This window comes from Mytilus galloprovincialis, chromosome 3 (genome assembly GCF_965363235.1).
Source record: "Mytilus galloprovincialis chromosome 3, xbMytGall1.hap1.1, whole genome shotgun sequence".
NCBI lineage: Eukaryota > Metazoa > Mollusca > Bivalvia > Mytilida > Mytilidae > Mytilus > Mytilus galloprovincialis.
In genome coordinates, this window is record NC_134840.1 from 38,292,483 (window position 1) to 38,311,486 (window position 19,004).

A 19,004-nucleotide genomic window follows, 5' to 3' on the forward strand; every position below is an offset into this window, starting at 1 on the left:
ACTCAGCTTATTCTAATTTAATTTTGGCAATATACCCCATTGTATCCTTTGCCATGTCACAATAGATATAATTTATTAGAAACCACTAGAAATATGTGTTATTAGTAATATGGATTTATCTCTTTAATTCTGTCTCTCTCTCGTTATTCAAATGATATCTAGAATACATAGATACATTGAAGTAGAACAAACATAATAAGATTGAAAGCTATCCATCCCGTCTTTGATGGTGTTATGGTGTACGTGTTTAAAGTTCCTATACAAGTGCTTGATCTCTCGGTAAATATTCGTTTGCATTTAAAGGTCCAGAAACATTTATTTTTATTTGCAATGTAATTTTAAGAACCAATATATTTTTAACAAGAATGTGTCCCAAGTACACGGCTGCCCCACTCGCACTATCATTTTCTATGTTCCGTGGACCGTGAAATTAGGGTCAAAACTTTAATTTGGAATCAAAATTAGAAAGATCATATCATAGGGAATGTGTGTACTAAGTGTTAAGTTGATTAGACTTCAACTTCTTCAAAAAACTACCTTGACCAAAAACTTTAACCTGAAGCGGACGGACGAACGGACGGACGGACGAACGGAGGCACAGACCAGAAAACATAATGCCCCTCTACTATCGTAGGTGGGGCATAAAAACCGTTAATAACTAGAAAGCAGCCCAAAGTATACCCAGATTAAAAGTTTGTGTATAATAAGTATATTTATGAATGTTTTGAACTGTCCTTGCAAAGGTTTTGAAGAATTGTTTGTTTGAAATTGAATGGTTTTATCGATGTCTTAATGTATTCAAACGAAGGCGATATATCATTACTTTTTTAAAATGTAATTTTAATTTATTGTGAAATAAAACAATTATTTTCATTTTTATCCCGAATGAATACCGATTAAAGGACAAAAACGTGTCTTGAAATGTAACTTACTAATGCTAAATATAATTAGTGCCTTAAAACAGAATTGGTACATTTTCTTTAAAAAAAAACAATTTGGACAGCCATGACACAAGTCGAAAGCATATTTTGTTCAACTCTGTCAATTTCCTTTTCCTTTTTTATATTTATATATTTACAACTGATAGTATATAGATCCACTCTTACGTATACCCTACGTATAAATAAGTTAGGCCGTTAGTTTTCTCGTGTGAATAGTGTTTTACATTTATCGTTTCGAGGCCTTTTATTGCTGACTTTGTGGCATGGGCTTTCACATTGTTGAGGGTGGTACGTTGACCTATAGTTGTTAATTTCTGTGTCATTTGGTCTCTTGTGGAGCGTTGTCTCATTGGCAATCATACCACATCTTTTTTTTTTATATCCATTCGGCAAGAATAACTCCAAGGAATTTGTGTCTACCGAGTATCATGAACACATCTTCTATATTCTATGTGCTATTTAGCCGGCTCTGAATAAATTATATCTCACTGGAATTAAAATGTAAGAATAGTTATTAAATATCAAAATTTTAAAATTAAAAACTTTTGTTACTGATACTCATATAAACACTTCAACTTTAAAACTATCAAATCAAATATATTCTAAAAATCCAAATACAACTACCCTATCACGTACCTGTATGCATGGTATATGACTTAGGGCAAAGTTTATGTAATTTGAAAAATATTACCAACTAAATGCCGAACTGAATACCGGTGAGTACTTTTCAACCTAAATAGTTCCAAAGAAATCGGATTCCTTTTATTTAATATAGACTGGTTTGTTGGAAGCGATTTGGCAAAAAAAGCTGTTAATAACAAAATTTTAATAACCGAGGAACAAGTTGATGCAAGACCTGAACTTTTAACTGTCTCTTGTAAACATTGATTTAATCAAAAAGTATTGTCAAAAAGATGCATGGTAAGCTATTAAGAGCATATATAAAGAGAAGAAAAAGAAACCTATCTACAAATTCTACATATGCAACATGATGCAGATTCAAAGGAAGCCAGTGTAATGTGTAGTTCCTGTTTGGAGTGGCAACATTTATCTTGTGCTAGATTAAAACAACTTCCAAAGGCAAAGAATTGGTTTTGTAACAATTGCAAATGTTAAATCATGTGTCCTTTTGAAATTCTCCTTCTTTAGTTACCGAATAACATCAGCTTTTTAATGATTACTTTCCGGCGCATGCCTGTATGAGGTCGTTTAAAGTTAATTTCATTTTTTTCTTTTATTTATTTATGAAATTTACAATTTTTTAAGTTTTTAATTTTTACATTTTTATATATTTTTTTTTATAAATTCGTAACAAACAACTTTTAATATTGTCTTTTTTATGATGTAAGTAGTTTAACATAACACTATTTTAATCGCATGGCAGGATATCTAAACCATAGATTTTACACAGATTTGGACATCAACTCTTTTATAAATATTTTAGTAAAAAAATATATTTAGTAATATACATACAAATGTGTTTTCATGTTTTTAATTAAAAAGTTATAAATTGTTTATTTATGAACATCTTCAATTTTATATTTTTGGATGTACTGTATTTTTAATGCTTGATATTGTGATAAAATGATTTTAAATTATTGTAAAGCTTTTATTCTCTACTCTCATCAATGAACAGTTTTGTTCAGTGCCGGCTAAATAGCAAATTTGCTATTTTGCCGGCGCCGGTCAAATAGCAAATTTGCTATTTAGCCAGTGCCGGTCAAATAGCCACTGCCTTAAATTATTTATCAGCTGTTTAAAAATGAATTTTAATGCACAATAACTGTCGTATTTTGAAAAAACCACGGTAGCCAAAATGTGAAACTACACTCCAAACTGCATATTGCTACCTCAATTTGATTTTTATTATAAATCGTTTGTTTGAAGTTAAGAAATACGGAGTATGAATCAATTGCAGACTATGGGATAAGGATGTGCTGTAATTCAGTGGTCGTCGTTTGTTTATGTGTTAAATATTTGTTTTTCGTTCATTTTTTTTTATATAAATAAGGCCGATAGTTTTCTCGTTTGAATTGTTTTACATTGTCTTATCGGGGCCTTTTATAGTTGACTATGCGGTATGGGCTTTGCTCATTGTTGAAGGCCGTACGGTTACCTATAGTTGTTAATGTCTGTGTCATTTTGGTCTCTTGTGGACAGTTGTCTCATTGGCAATCATACCACATCTTCTTTTTTATATATTAGGTGAAATTTAAAAAATCTAGAATTTAAAATTGTTACTATAAGTCAGAAGAGCATTAGTTGAGGAACAAAATAAGCTATAAAAAATAGGTTATGGAGCTCTTTTTCTAGATAGTTTTTTTTAAAATGAGGGAGAAGGACTTTTACCTAATAATTGCATTGGTTTTATTTAGGTCTCAAGTCGAAAGAAAAGAAATCTAAAATTTGCATACATTTTGATAAATGATGTTTGATAAACTAAGTGTGATGGGGCAAAATATTTTACCCTGTATTGTACGGAAAAACCAAGAATTTAGAACATCTGACCAAAAAGCCTAAATCTGACCTAAGTACATCCTTAATTTCATAAGAACCAATAACAAAACGCACCCGATTATTATTTAAAAAAAATGGTACTTCAATAATCCTGTTTAAACCATTCGTATATTGATCAACCTGAGGTAGCTCAAACTTCTTTTGAGTTCAAGTTTACCATTTTACTATTTTACATTATTTTGTACCATATTGAGCTTTTAAATGTGTGCATATCTAAAAGGTGATAACAAATTAAAAAAAAAGAAATTATCAATTTCCCCCACCTTAGCCATGTTAACAATATACCAATTTCAACGGCAAATGGGATATATATTTTCCCAACTTATTCGGTATTCAAGAGCTAAAAGCTGGTACTCGGACTTTGTAAAACGTCACCAATGTATGAGTATAAGTTGATGAACCAGGGGTATGTCAATGAAACTCTTGCCCTTTTTCGAAAACATCTATTATAGGAAAGTACCAAGACCTTGTTGATACATATTCCGTATCAACTTTTTACGGGACTCTTCTTTAACATCACTTCATTGTGTAATTGTGCTATGGTAAAGTTTTGTATTCTTGTCTTTCATTTTTATTAATGTGCTTTGTCCATATGCCTTTTTGTGTTTCTTTGCTACATATGACGTGGCTCTGTACTTATACAATCCGTCATTGTGTTATTGTGCTAAGGTATTTGTTTTGATTTTCTTGTATTTCATGTTTGCCTATTATGTGCCTTGTCCATATGCCTTTTTGTGTTTCTTTGTTACATATTTGTTGCTTTACAGTGATTAAGATTATAATACAATGTTGGCTTCTGTACCCATATTTTTGACATTTCTACCTATTATGCCTGGTTTTTTTTTAATAACACATCATTGTCAATATAATGGAATTGTATGCCACTGTCATACATGACGAGATTATCACCAGCCCAGTAGTCGCCACTTCTGTCAACAGAATTGCAAAGTTACTGGGCTAGCGGTAGTCTCGGGGACTAAACGTTCACCAGCGGAGGTATCTACCAAGTGTCATTAATAAAATAATTCAAGTCCAAAATTGTCAACATTTAGTAAAAGTAACAACGACTGATTGCTTGACATTACTAGTGACTATTATATATATTACGTAGTAAAAGTTACCGTATATAAAATATGGTAAATTCAGATAAACTGTAAAACGACGTTAACTATATTGTATAAACATTTACTTGCTGCAACCTAATCGAATATCTATTTTATCTTATATATAATACTAGTATCATAGTTTCAACTCTTCCACAACTTGTTCTGATGATGCTGCATCAAGTGTTGAGTTTTTTCCCATTCTGTTGATCTTTCGGACATAAAGTGCTAGCAGTAAAGACACTGTTGCCAAACAACACACTATGAACAACAGGACAATCAACAAAGGCCAAACTTCATTTGATGAAAAACAGTCCTTGTGAGTGGATTCTGTTTTGGGAGAAATGTCGCTGACATCTGAAATATAATAATTCTCATTAATGGTAAATCGATTAGTGTACAACGCCTCCAAATGTATCAACTGATTTTAAATTAACAGGATTTCTTATGAAAACTATCACTGATATTAAATGCTAGTTACCATTTTATCTCAGACAACTAACATTGCATGTATTTCAACTCAAGCAACAAATTTCAATAATCTATGATAAAACACATGATATTTTGTGCGACTGTCATGCAAGTGAGAGGTTTAGGTAGCTATAAAACCAGGTTTAATCCACCATTGTCTACATAAGAAAATGTTTGTACCAAGTCAGATATATGACAGTTGTTATCGATTCGTTTGCAGTGTTTGAGCTTTTTATTTTACCATTTGTTCAGGATGAACTTATCGATGTTAATGAGTTCACAGTTTTTGGCGGGATTCGTTTTGCTTATTCTAGTTTTCTGAACGCTTTTTAAATGGATTGTTGTTTTTTGTAAATATAAATAGCAGATGTGGTATGATTGTTAATATATAATGAGACAACTCTCTGTTTATTTTTGTTTGTTTTTATCATTATAGTGTCTGTCTATTTCTGAAGTTTGATCTGCCTGCGGTAGTTATTATTTTTGTTATGCAAAAAAAGTGAAACCAATTTTATAGAATTGAGAAAGCATGGATATATACCTGAAAATATCATAGCCGAAAAAAATTCTTTTCTACGGAAAATATAAAGACGAGAATAATTAATCAAAGTATAACTGTTACACATTATAGACAAATACATGTACAAGCAATTAATATGCATTTGTGTCAATTAAGCTAATAAATTTACTAAATTCCGTTTCCTAATTTTGTCATTCGAAAAAAATATCGTCTACTAGTGATTGTTTTACAATATAATTTAAAAAGGAACAAACTTCTTTGTCCTTGTGATATGCTGAATCACTTACTCATTTGACAATTGTCTCCATTATATCCTTTTTGACATGCGTATTTATAAGCATTCATCTGATCAGTACAAGAACCTCCATTTTGGCATGATTTACTAACACATTTATCAGTCTCTAGAGTTTATACAACATAAAAAGACGTATTAAAATAAAACGGTATATGTCAACTACAATTGTTAAAATGATGTTACTCACATTTTGTGCTAGTAGAATTGAAGTAGTTTATGAAACCATAGTAACATAATCTAAATAAAACTACTGTTATCAAACATAATGTTATTAACAGGATAAGAGGTAAAAAATATATGTTTAACAAAAGAAATGGAGAGCAATTGTAGCTTTTTCAGAAAATTCATTTGAAATTTAAGGTACAGTGAGCAGAAATTTCAGATTGATACCCCATTGCCTATATCCCCTCGAGACCACTATGAAATTTTCATTTTTACATCACTGGATCGATACATCTGCTGGTGAACTATAATTCCCCGAGAGCATGATCAGCTCAGTAGTCAGTATTTCATAACTGACATGATTAATAACAAATCTTCCTTGAGTTGCCCGTGTATGAATTTTGAAATTATAAAGAAACTTTTTTCGGGGAAGGATTTTGCTATTATTTAAGTCATTTAGCCCAAGTTGGACGGATATCACAAAATTTGTCAACCGTTTGATTTTGTAATTAGAATATGACCTAGTTAATGATTCAAATTAGAAACTTTAACGCGTAGGCGACGGTAGATAGAAGGTTGACATCACCAAAAGGAACGGTCGGGACAATTGATTAATCCTATTTGTTTTAAATGTTAAGATCAGTTTTAGGCCTTTGCGTTATATCATTTAAGTATAGATCTGAGAGGACTTGCAGGATTTAGTGTAATGACGTCATAAACAGTCAGAGAAAATGCATGACCTTGTGCAAAACAAAAATATAAGTATCTACAGATTATAGTACCGTGAAAAAACATATGTGTATAACAATTATATTTATTAACGCTTTTTTTCAAAATGTTCCTTGGACAATTTCGTTTCTAAGCTCAGTAGAGTGGTATGGAAAATTATCGCCTAGAAACCAAGCGCGCACATAAATTTCAACGTCGTCAAAAACGAAATAGCGGTAAACAGATTATCATTGGTACAGTCTCAATCGAGAAAATCAATCTCGTTGAGATGACCAACGATAATCTATAAATATGGCATACTATTTAGTATGGTTTTAATTTATTGATTACAAAATCAATGTGTATATCAGTTAAAACAATATTTCATAGATTACAGTATTGGATTGGCTAACTTTTTGGACAACGTTTACTTAAAGATTGATAAGTTTACCCGATTCGTATCTAAATTTCCGGCCTCGGTTAAAAACATCTCCGTAAAATTTATGATGAGCTTTTCCCTTAACAGCCAAACTTACAAATCTTATCTTTTTATTCATGGTAGACTTTAGTAAAGGTTTAACGTATTTTGTGGTAACGAAATACATGACCTTGATAATTTACTAGTGTTACACAGATTACGCTCATTGCACTATAAAACGTCACTACAGACACTGGCCTAGCGATCGAATTGTGATATATAAAGGAATATCCCTGTCCAAAAAAGTGAAATTGACAATGAGGGGAAAAAAATCATCTCTTTTGTCGTAAAGTTTTGTTTCTGGTGTTACATTGAAATATGTAGATGATATTTGATTTATTTGAAGTCAATTCCTATGGGTAAAAAGTCTTGAGTTGCAGCAAATAAATTTGCAATCAGATTTATTAAACGACCATTTGATTAAATAGGGAAACGTTTGTTTGACAAGATTGTATGGAAATGAAGTATTAAGAGTTGAAAAGTCAAAACTGTCAACCGAATCTAAAGGACTACCAAAAGCACGTTATTTACCTAAATTTTACGTTCCAAAAATGGTTAATCCTACTACTTTCAAAGGTTTTATTATAAACAAATAATAAATTCGGTTAACTTGTCTAGATTAAGTAAAAAATAAATGTAAATTTTCGTACATTAAAACATTTCTCGCCACTTTTGATTATTTTTGTCTCCTAATCTTTCACTGTCTTTTTGGTAAGCTTTCATTTTTAAGATACTTTGAATATTCTAGTTCATAGCGTTTCTTACAATAATTAATTAAGAGACCTCCGAAAGCAATTTGGTCCGTTAATTGTGTGCAAATATTCTTTTCCTGTCCTTCATATGGCTTTATTCAAATTGTTGATCTTTTTAATTACAATAAATTGAAATAACGCCGCTATGGAATTATTTATTGTGCTATCCTTTTATTAGTAGAGATTAGGTATTCCATCACTGCATCAATTTTATTACGACATTCCTAATCTCCAGACAGTTAACTTCTATAATTCAAACCGCGAGGCTTGTCTAGCTTTTTAGATATTTAAAATTTGATTGTTAAGAGTTGAGAAATATCGTATTACACGAGATATAGTTGTGTAATCTGTTTCTATGATGCTTTAAATATGATTTCTAAACAAGTTTATGATTCTTTTCAAAAATTTGTAGATAGTTGTGTACTTTATATGTGACTTCAACAGGCATGATCGCTTTTTATTTTACGTCACAATAGAAAATACAGAAGAAATCAAGAAAATTTGACGTCAGAATTGAATTTCGACTCATCATTTGTCGAGAACAGTTATCTAACTAGTGAACATTTTCTTTCACAATCGCTTTTGAAATGAGTAAAAAAATGAAAAAAAAGTATCATCTAAAAGAGAGAGGGGGAAACAACTGGGTAATGAAACTCATAACTTCAAGACAAACGGACACCAGCAAGGCGAAAAACGAAGAAAAGAAAAACAACAGTCTCCTAATCATAACACAATAAACTGAAGACGGAGACCATGTATAACCGTGGATATCGTAGGTACTTTAACTGTTATACTCAGTTTAATCAAAATTGTATAGATGTTACGATATAACTTATATATTTACCTAGATGACAAGTTACTCCTGAGAATCCTGATGTACATCCACATGAATAGCCATTAACTTCGTCTGTACAGGTGGCACCATTTTGACATGGGTTACTCAAGCATTCATTGATTTCTAAAAACAAACGTTATCTTTCCTTGTTTTTAAAATTCAGAAGTTATTGTTTATTGAATGATTAAACGAATTAAAGAAAAAGACAAGTGCACATAGTCCTCTTAGACGACTAGATAATGTGTTCTAATGTGTACTAATATGTTCTTTTACTACATTGTTATCAAATAGAGTTCATTGACATTGTAATTTTGCTGATGTTCTATTGGATTTAACATATCCAGTCCTACAACACCGTGTCAGACAGAAACAGCTAGTTCAAAAGCAATGTTATGACAAAAGTACGAAGAATCGTGAATTTGACATAGGAGATAAAGTTTACATTTTGAACCACAGTCGTGGAAGTGCAGAAAAATGGATGAGTGGAACAATTACCAAACGAAAAAGACCTGTAACATTTTTTGTTAAATTAAATGATGGACGTATTGTGAAAATGCATCAAAATCAAATTAGAAATAAATATGACAATGTTTTGGAAGAACAATTAGATATGTCCGATATTCTTGATATAGAATCTTGTCAGATCCAGAGACAACCACTATACATAGAACCATCAACATCAAAACAAAATGTAAATACGCAAATACCAAATGTTAATTCGCGCCCGAGAAGAATGACGAGACCACCCAACCGTTATGGGGAATTTATATACAAATGAACTTTATATAAGGTCAATGGTTAATTGTTAAGGGCAGAAGAATCCCTGTTAACCATTCAAGGTTATAGGCAGTCAACATATACCTTTCTTGCATGTATATTTAGATTTAGTTTATTTTCACTTTCAAGAGTATGGTTAACGCATGTAATTATTTCATCTAGTGTTAAGTACATGTGCAGATTAAAAATTCTTGTGATAAACATTAGATAGATATTAAAGTACATTTGATTGACAGTTCGGATTAAGGATGGAGGAATGTGATAATTGAACATTATGACTTTATGATCTGTAAACATATACATTGATGCTAACAAGTGTGAAATTGTTATTTAGATAAAGTCGGAAACTGTTAGATTTGATTAATGCTGTCTGCACATGTTTCAATAGTAAGATAAGGGTCATGGGAAAGTTCACTTAAAGCTGCATGCATTGATTCATTATTATTTTGTAGTTCGACCGTTTAGGATTAATAAATTATAGCTTAGGAACTTTGTGTTTTTCTATGTGTGTATAGTTAAGATACTACACATCTTAACAATTAAAATATTCTAAATGTACCTGAGTCACATAATTTCCCTGTATATCCAGGACAAATACAATCATAATCTTGTGTAGATCCTCTCCTGTCACATGTACCGTTGTGATGACAAGGTGTGCTTGCGCATGGGTCGTGATCTGAATAAACATCGGTTGGAATAATAATGTTGACAAATTACCAATCAGTTACAATAGTTCATTGATGATTGTGTTTACTTCTGACAAACTTGAAATAATCTGACCAACAGATATTTGTCTTTGTTTTTTTTTCTTATAAATAATTTATTTAGTTTTGTCCTGGTTTTTATGGTAGACATGATCTGGTTTATCACTTAATATCAGGGGAGGTGTCTGCTTTTATTCTGCGGATCACATGTTGTAATGTACTATTATATTATTTATTTGTGTATTTCCTGGTTCTGAATGTTCTAGCATCGATTTGTTCTGTATTTCTGTCACGTAGTATTGTTATTTAAGCAGTATTTATAGCATTGCCAACAAGCGTGAGGTTTAGCTAGCAATAAAATCAAGCTCAATGCACCATTTATTTTATTAACATAATAAGTCAACAGTATGACAGTTGTTATCAAATAGTTCATTTCTATGTATGTTGGAGTTTGTTTTTTGTCGCAGTTCAGTGTTTCTGTTGTTTCGTTGTTTCTCTCTTACAGTGTTTGTGTTTCTGTAGTTTATAATCCTAATTTGTTTTCGCTTAATCGATTTATTACTTTTGAAATCCCATATACTACTGTTGCCTCTATTTACCAATTCTATAGATTGCTTATTTCAAGAACAGTGAGCAATCTATTTTAATAAGTCGTGACATATCAGAAAACTGGAGCAATGAGATATCGGTTTTTAATTAGATTGAAACTTAATTTTGATTTATTTTTGCTCCTTCTGCCTTAAGAAATTAAACTTACCCCATGCGATATAAGTAAAACAGTATGTGTCACTTAGCTTCCTAAAATTAAATATATACAGAGTGTTAAAAATAATCACAAACATACTGAACTCCAAGTCAAATTCGAACAGTGGATTTTAATAAAATCTAACAAAATCAAACGTTATCAATCAACTATAAAAGTGAAAAACAAAACTTTATTCTTGGCTGGTACGGTCAAACATTAAGCACTCGACCAATTTTTTGTTGTTGTTGTTGACGAAGTAGTTTTGTTTTATAGTGATTAAGATTAATGTAGACTGCTGTATCCCAATTGTTGTTATTTTCACCTATAATGTCTGCTTGTTTTATCAAAGCAGTATATAGTTAATATAATGGACGTTTATGCGTCTGTCTGACAAGTGACAGGTTTATTTAGCTATATAACCCAGTTTAATCCCAACCATATTCTGCTTAAGGAAATGCCTGTATTAAGTTAGTAATATTACAGTTGATCTGCATTCGTTTGAGCTTTTGATTTTGATTTTGCCATTTGATAAAGGAATTTCCGTTTTGAATATTCATTGCAAATTATGTTTAAATGTATTGACTAGGTTTCTGACATTTCAAAGACAGTTGATCACTAAAAACTGCAAAATCATTCTCGTTCTTATGTTGAACTATAATGATATGAAATTTCAAAATATGGTTTATGTAATGTTACAAATAACATATAAATAAAGACAACAGCAGTGTACCGCTGTTCGACATTCATAAATCGATAGAGAAAAAACAAATCCGGGTTACAAACTAAAACTGAGGGAAACGTATTAAATATAAGAGAACTACGACACAACAGAAACACAACATTAAAATGTAACACACACAGAAACGAACTATATAACTGTATACAAATCAAAAACATGTTTGTTGTAGTAAAGTAAACCAAATTATCATATTGTAACATTTAAGCCATGAAGTTGTGATCGTTGATAATTTTTCTGTTGTCTGATCGAGATTTGAAAATGAGTTATACTCTTAATACAGACTAAGAGGAAGTGAATCATTTATGCAAGTCTTCTTTAGCATGTATGCACATATTAAACGTATATGATTTGTTTTTAAAATTTATCTTCCACAAATACACAGTACAACAAATAATGGACTGAAACATTATTCACAGAAAATGTCAGTGTCTCAAATACAATATCTGTATGGCTCTGAATATCATGAAGTTTGAAATATGATTTTGTTATGTAGTACATACCCTTGATCATCCGCAGCCATTCCACAAAGAATATTATCACCTTTCTGGGCAGCTGTGGGTGTCCATTTGAGATCCCAGTAAACTACACCAGAGTGATTGGAGTCCTTGAATGGTCCAGTGTATGTCATTCCAGGAGGACTTGTTAATGATATGTCTATCACTCTATGTATAAAATAATGAAATATTACTGTGTTTAGAATATAAAACCATACACCAAGACAAAGATATTAAAGAATTATGTGATTTTTTTTAATTACGGGTACGGGATGGAATTTTTTTATATAAGACATCATATGCAATTAAAATTCTCTTTTTAAAGTCGAATGCATGAGTTGTCTTGTAAGCTATAATACACATCTTCTTTATTTTCATAATGGTCTAGATTCGTTTTTGTTAAATTTGAAAATTGAAGCGTAGTCAGTTGTATACACTATTTGTTTGTATATATGCATAGTTTAAAGTTTCAATTTTTAATAGGCAAAGATTGTAAATTGCAAATGATCATTTTTTATTTTATGTTCAATAAGAGCTACCTTTAGATTACATACTGTGATTTCGGATTCCTGGCGTTTGAAGCATACATCTTGGCATTAACACTGGCATGGGCAGCAATAGTAATATGACTACCCTGGGCAGGTGTTGGAGGGACAAATATCGGTTTCCAGTTACAGTCTAGTGGCTTGGATTTGATATGAATCAAAAACTGTAAAAGGCATCATTGTGACATACAAAAATTGAAATTTATGTATAGGTTAATCGAGTACAAAGATTTTTATTTATTTTTTTTTTTTTTTTTAACGATAACAAATATTTTTATTCAATTATTTCCTGACTTATAAATACCGAAGTAGCCCAGGTCGCATACTTAGGGGCTCCTGTATTTTAACAACCTCACTTGACCAGGGAAAATATCAAATGAGTTTAAACTTCCCATAGTTTAACATAACTATATTTAAATAACCAATACAATTGATTTTATCTAATACGCATCACTGATTTTGTTCATTACATTCACATTTCAAAAATTGTGTTATGCTATCCTTGAAAGAAGATATTACTGAAAGGGAACACTTTGACATCATTGACAATAAATGTACGAAAAAGTAAAATCACAAAAAACTACTGAACTCCGAGCAAATTTAAAACGGAATGTCCCTAATCAAATGGCAAAATCAAAAGCTCAAACACATGAAACGAATGGACAACAACTGTCATATTCCTACCTTGGTACAGGTATTTTCTTATGTAGAAAATAGCAAACACACCTCGTGCTTGAAGGTTTTGGTGACCTGTATCCTACATCATAGTCCTTATGGTATTTTGCCAGTTATACCACACTTTTTTCATTTTACGATGAAGGTAAAAGAATGTATTTTTTGTTGTTTTATTTTCACAAGTAAAAAAAATATCAAAAAGGGAGAAGGCGTAAAATTCAAACATGAGTCCAAAAAACGTTTCACGGAAACTGAAAGAACACGCAACATCTTGAAACCCTTTCAAAACAATATGCGAATTCAATTGATCTGGGAGGAGTAACCATTCATGTTCATCTAGTTCTTCACCATTTGTGATAAATAAAAAGATTGCGCGATAGGTTGCATTATTATTATGTTGTGACCTGAACATATGGCATTCCTGAATCAAGGTTTTCTTATTTCTAGTGAAAACCCCATTTAAAATATGATAAACAAGACGACTTTTCATATTCACTAGTTAATTTCCTTTCTTTGATGATGATGAAATTGTGTCCGAGTTGCGATTTTTCGTGGTTAAATATGCACGTGTTTATAATGCCGTCTTATATTCCAATGCACTTAACATCTTCATAACAGAAACATGTTACAGCATGGGTATCGATATCAGTTTAAAATTCGCCAAAGCGTTTTCTTTTTATCTAAAATATAGAGGATTGTTTTCGAAATATTATGATATCAATCGTAGGGTTTAATTATCAAATGTTGTCTTTGAAAGCCATTTTTATAATTATATCATTCATTAGCTAACAAATAAAGAAATGTTCTGGAAATCTTTTATATTTTGGCTAAACAGACTAATCGATTTAATTTAGTAAATTAAATCTGAATTTTTATTTATTTTAATTCTATCACACAGTACATGTAATGCAAGTACATTAGATACGTGAACTGTGTCTATTAATATGTTCGGGCAATATTTTAATTTGTTCCTACAATAATGAACTATGGGAAAAGGGAAAATGTTTTAAAAATGTACCTGAAGAGGCACTGCTGTTATTGGAGTACTGGTATTATAAGAGGTATTTCCTAGTATCATTTGGGCTTTCGGAAAGTCCTCTATAGTCAATGCAGCGGCATACCAACCATCGTCCTTGAAGTTAGAATTGTCTGCGTTAAATGATATTGTACAAGTTTCCTGCAAAACATGTTATAAAATAAAATTACTTTTGTGGAGAATGTGAAGATTTAAAGCCAGTGTGTTACAAGAAAATATTAAACAACACAAGATCGAAATAAATAAATGAATGATTAGATTTCACTGAAACGGCGTATTTGAGGTAGGTTATGTTTCATTTTTGATTATTTTGTATTAAACTAACATTTTTGGATTCCAGCAAATCAAAATGGTGAGCCAGGCCCATGTTACTTTTGAAATGGATAGTAAATTTTAGTCAAATGGCCAATTGACGGCGGTAACTCTTTAACTACAGTACAGCGACTGCCGTATAAGTGAGAGATTGAGCTAGCTCTAAAACCATGTTTAATCCACATAGAATAACGCCTGTACCAAGTCAGGAATATGACAATTGTTGTCCATTTGTTTGATGTGTTTGAGCTTTCGATTTTGCCATTTGTTTAGGGAATTTCCGTTTTGAATTGTGCTCGGAGTTCAGTCTTTTTGGGATTTTACTTTTTTACTTCCTATTATTAGAAGTATAACTCAATTCAAAGTGAAAGATGACAACCAATGCATCGTTTCCGAAGCTACAGTAGTATATCACGAAATTCAGAAGAACTGTGTAGTGTTAATTACCTCGTCAAGTGTCGCCACAGGAAAAGCATTACAGATACTATGACATTCTTCATTGACAGCCCAGCGACATCTCACTTTATCTCCGTCAGGATCCACCATCGGTATCTGTATCTCATGTTTGCATTGAAACTGCAGCCTAAATGTTTAAAATATATTTTTTTGAAATTTACAATAATTTCCCCGGATGTAAGGATTCCTTTTCGAGCTAAAGTAGGTCCAGTAAGACCCCTTTTTGGCCCCAAAATTATGTAGCAGAAGCATTCTACTTTTCAATAAATAGCTAAAAGTTTACATATTAACAATTTTATAAAACTGTTATAAAATTGTTAATATGTAAACTTTTAGCTATTTATTGAAAAGTAGAATGCTTCTGCTACATAAATATGGGCTGTTTTTGACAATGCAATGCACATATATCGGGTACTAGCATCATTAAGTCATGCTAAATTATTAAAATCTTCACAATTTTAGCATTTTACTTAAATTTTAAACGGTTTCCGTCTTAAATGAAAGTGGCCGCATTTGTGTTCATTCTTAATATTGAAATGTAAGTTGTATTTGATGATAATACATAACATATATAAAGGTTGAGGATGAACACGGATGCGGTTTCTTTCATTTTTGACAAAAACCATCTGAAAATTGCCATTTTTTGGCATATTTGATAGATTTTTACTATTTAAGCTTGAATCGGAGCGTTTTTTAATGAATAAATCAGTTAAAATCTTTCACATTAACTAATTGAATAAACTGAAATAGACACTTAAGCGTTAAAAAGTGTCCAAAATATTTCGTCACATGAACCTGAAATTTGAGGCCAAAATCGGCCCTTACCGGACCTACTCCTTTCATAAAGGTGTTCAACTTGAATGTATCTTCTTTAAGGCTGTCAAATAGCTGTTCAATAATATGCGATAGGAAATGGAATTGAGAAATTTATGAGTTAAAACATTTAGGGGATGAAAGTACAAATAAATAGCTAAACTTACTCATATAATGGTTTACTAGCTGTAACTGGACTTGCATTAGGAAGACCAGTATCACTCCGCTTTCCTAAATTAACTATCGTTTGAAGATTCCATCCTCCATCAGAATTATCCGTCTCGTTAAATGGTATAGCAAGATCCATCCACATAGCGCCAGTATAACTGTATTACAAATAAAACGCAAATGCAACTATAAAATGCAAAAGGCTCGTGGAAACCACAAGTTTAAACATTATTAGCGAAATCATATACCTCACAAATAATTAAAAAACAAATAACAAAGAGTAAAATAACAACAACAAAAAAACAACATCGAGGAAAATTCAAACCGGAAAAAAAATATAAGCTCAAACACATCAACCGAATGGAAAACAACTGTCATATTCATCACTTGGTACACGTATTTTCTTATGTAGAAAATGGTTGATTACAAGCAAATTATATGTCATTGTAAATTACACTTTAAACATAAGAATGAGCCTGTCTGATAGACGAGCATGAACTAATTGTGTGTTTGTTGTCCAAAAGGATCAGTGTCAGCCCGAATAGGTCAATGTGAAGCAGGAATTGTATCTCAATGGTAAGTCCGAACGTGTCACTGTGAAGTAGGATATATAAGTTATTAAGGAGAGCCGTGGTGTAGTGGTTAGTGCATCGGACTACTAACACAAAGGTTCATTTTTCGATTCCCGCTCCGGGGTGAAAATTTCAGGGACTGAATTTTCGGCTCTCCCTTGGCACCATTTGTGAGTATGGTCTTGAGAAACGATGATAGTCCGTCAGAATGGGACGATAAATGGCTGATCCGTTTTAAGAAAGAGCCACATCTCTTGTACGTAAAAGACACCCTTGTAGATTTCGAAAAAGAGCAGTTTAATGCCGCTACAAAGCAGCACTCGCAGCTGCAAAGTGGAAAGGGATTAATATAAGTTGCAATAACTAGTTTCCCAATCCACTATAAAGTAATATGTTGAAACTAAATAATGTAGTGTCAGAGTAACAGCTAGTGATTATATATTACTGATAAGCACAAAAGGGTTAGACGTGTGACAAATGAATCCTTCCTTACAACCAGTAATCTCATTGAGTCTAAACTTCATTTCTTATGTCATTTTTTTTTCAAATTTGTTATACCCACTTTATAGAATCAGTGAGTAAAAATTGTAATGTATTCGTCTCTCAGAACGTGTATAAATATTTGTAGCATTTGTCTACAATTTATCAATTTATGATAAAAATGTTTTAAGCTTGGTCCTGTTTATCGTAAACTGGAGATATACACATACGATAGATACACGGTTTGGATATATATATATATATATATATATATATACAACTCTTCTAAACATCAACCCAACAATGTTAGATCTGTAAATTTGCTTTCGCAAATATATATATATGTTTAGACGAGTTATATATATATAAATACCTAACTACAAAAGGTCCTTTGTGGTTAAAAGTATATTGAAAACTCTTCTCTCCTTGTTCCCAGTCTTCCTTTTTAACCGCTGCTGTACATGTATAGTAAACTGGACCCACAGGTAGTTTAGCTGTTGCATTGCAACCTTTGACACATTTCCAATACTTGTCACCAATAAAATTTCCTTGAACATATTGTCCTATTTTGGTTTCTGTACACCCTGGTCCGGCTCCATATCTCCATGCCATTTTGAATTTAAATTCAACCTGTTTTACGAAAAAAATAATTATGGGTCAGTGGAACAGTAACCAAAAAAACATCTAGAGGTCATCGTATGATCTTTGACATAATAAAATTTGGATGTGAGTATTGAATTTCTAAACCAGAATACGATATGTGCATGCTTGTTTTGTTACATCAATTTGTTATTTTGCGGGATGTTCGTAAGTTTTTATAGTTTTGGCAATAACGTTAGAAACATCCAAAACAACTATTCAAAACAAAATGTTCCTTGTGACTTGCATTGAATTGTGTGTGCGATAATCACTCGGGAACTTCATCTGAATATCCTTTAAGAATGATTTAAAATTATAATTTTCATTATTGCATATGTTCCTATTTAAAAAAAGGGTGAATATACAGATAAAGTTTAATCGCAATCTTTAAATAAGATGACAGAGAATTTATGCATAATAAAATTGAGAATGGAAATGGGGAATGTGTCAAAGAGACAACAAACCGACAATAGAACAGACAACATCAGAAGGTCACCACCAATAATGCACGTTAATCTTAATGGTAAATTTAATCAACCTCAAATATATACTTTTTTCCTTTAAACAAGCTTGTCTGACGTATTTTGCATACTTGAATGGGCATTAAATAAAAAAAAAAACTACCATCAGCTGATGGACGCATATTATCAGAAAGTGTGTGTGTGGGTAGTATTGTATTAATAAACTTATTTTCATCGAATAAATATATAAACACCATAAAGTCTGGGCCATTAAAAATCCTAAATTTTGGATAGAAAAAAAAAACTTTCTCACTTTTTTATACTTTAAAGGTATTTCAACTTGAAGTCTTCGCTGATAGTTATTAAAATGCTATCATTAAGTATAGAAGATCGAAATACAAAGGCAATAATTAAGAAAACATTTCACAATTGAAAATATTTTACTTATGCCAAGGAGGTTATATGATATAACCTCCTTGCTGATACATTTGGCAGTTGGTTCGATGTTCGCGTTTTTGCAATAACGTCTTACCTTTCAATTAACGTAATATTTTCATCACTGCTTTAATCGAGGATCCGTTTATTAGATATTATTTAAATATTTTT

At 31.5% G+C, this 19,004-nt stretch overlaps 1 long non-coding RNA gene across 1 annotated transcript; it reads right to left on the reverse strand.

Moving 5' to 3' along the window:
* Nucleotides 1–4,579: 4,579 nt before the first annotated feature.
* On the reverse strand, nt 4,580–8,967 carry LOC143067883 (uncharacterized). The gene is made up of 3 exons (XR_012976056.1): nt 8,792–8,967; nt 5,840–5,953; nt 4,580–4,918 (listed from the first exon to the last, which is right to left on the reverse strand). It is a non-coding gene; the product is annotated as an uncharacterized LOC143067883 (long non-coding RNA).
* Nucleotides 8,968–19,004: the final 10,037 nt, after the last annotated feature.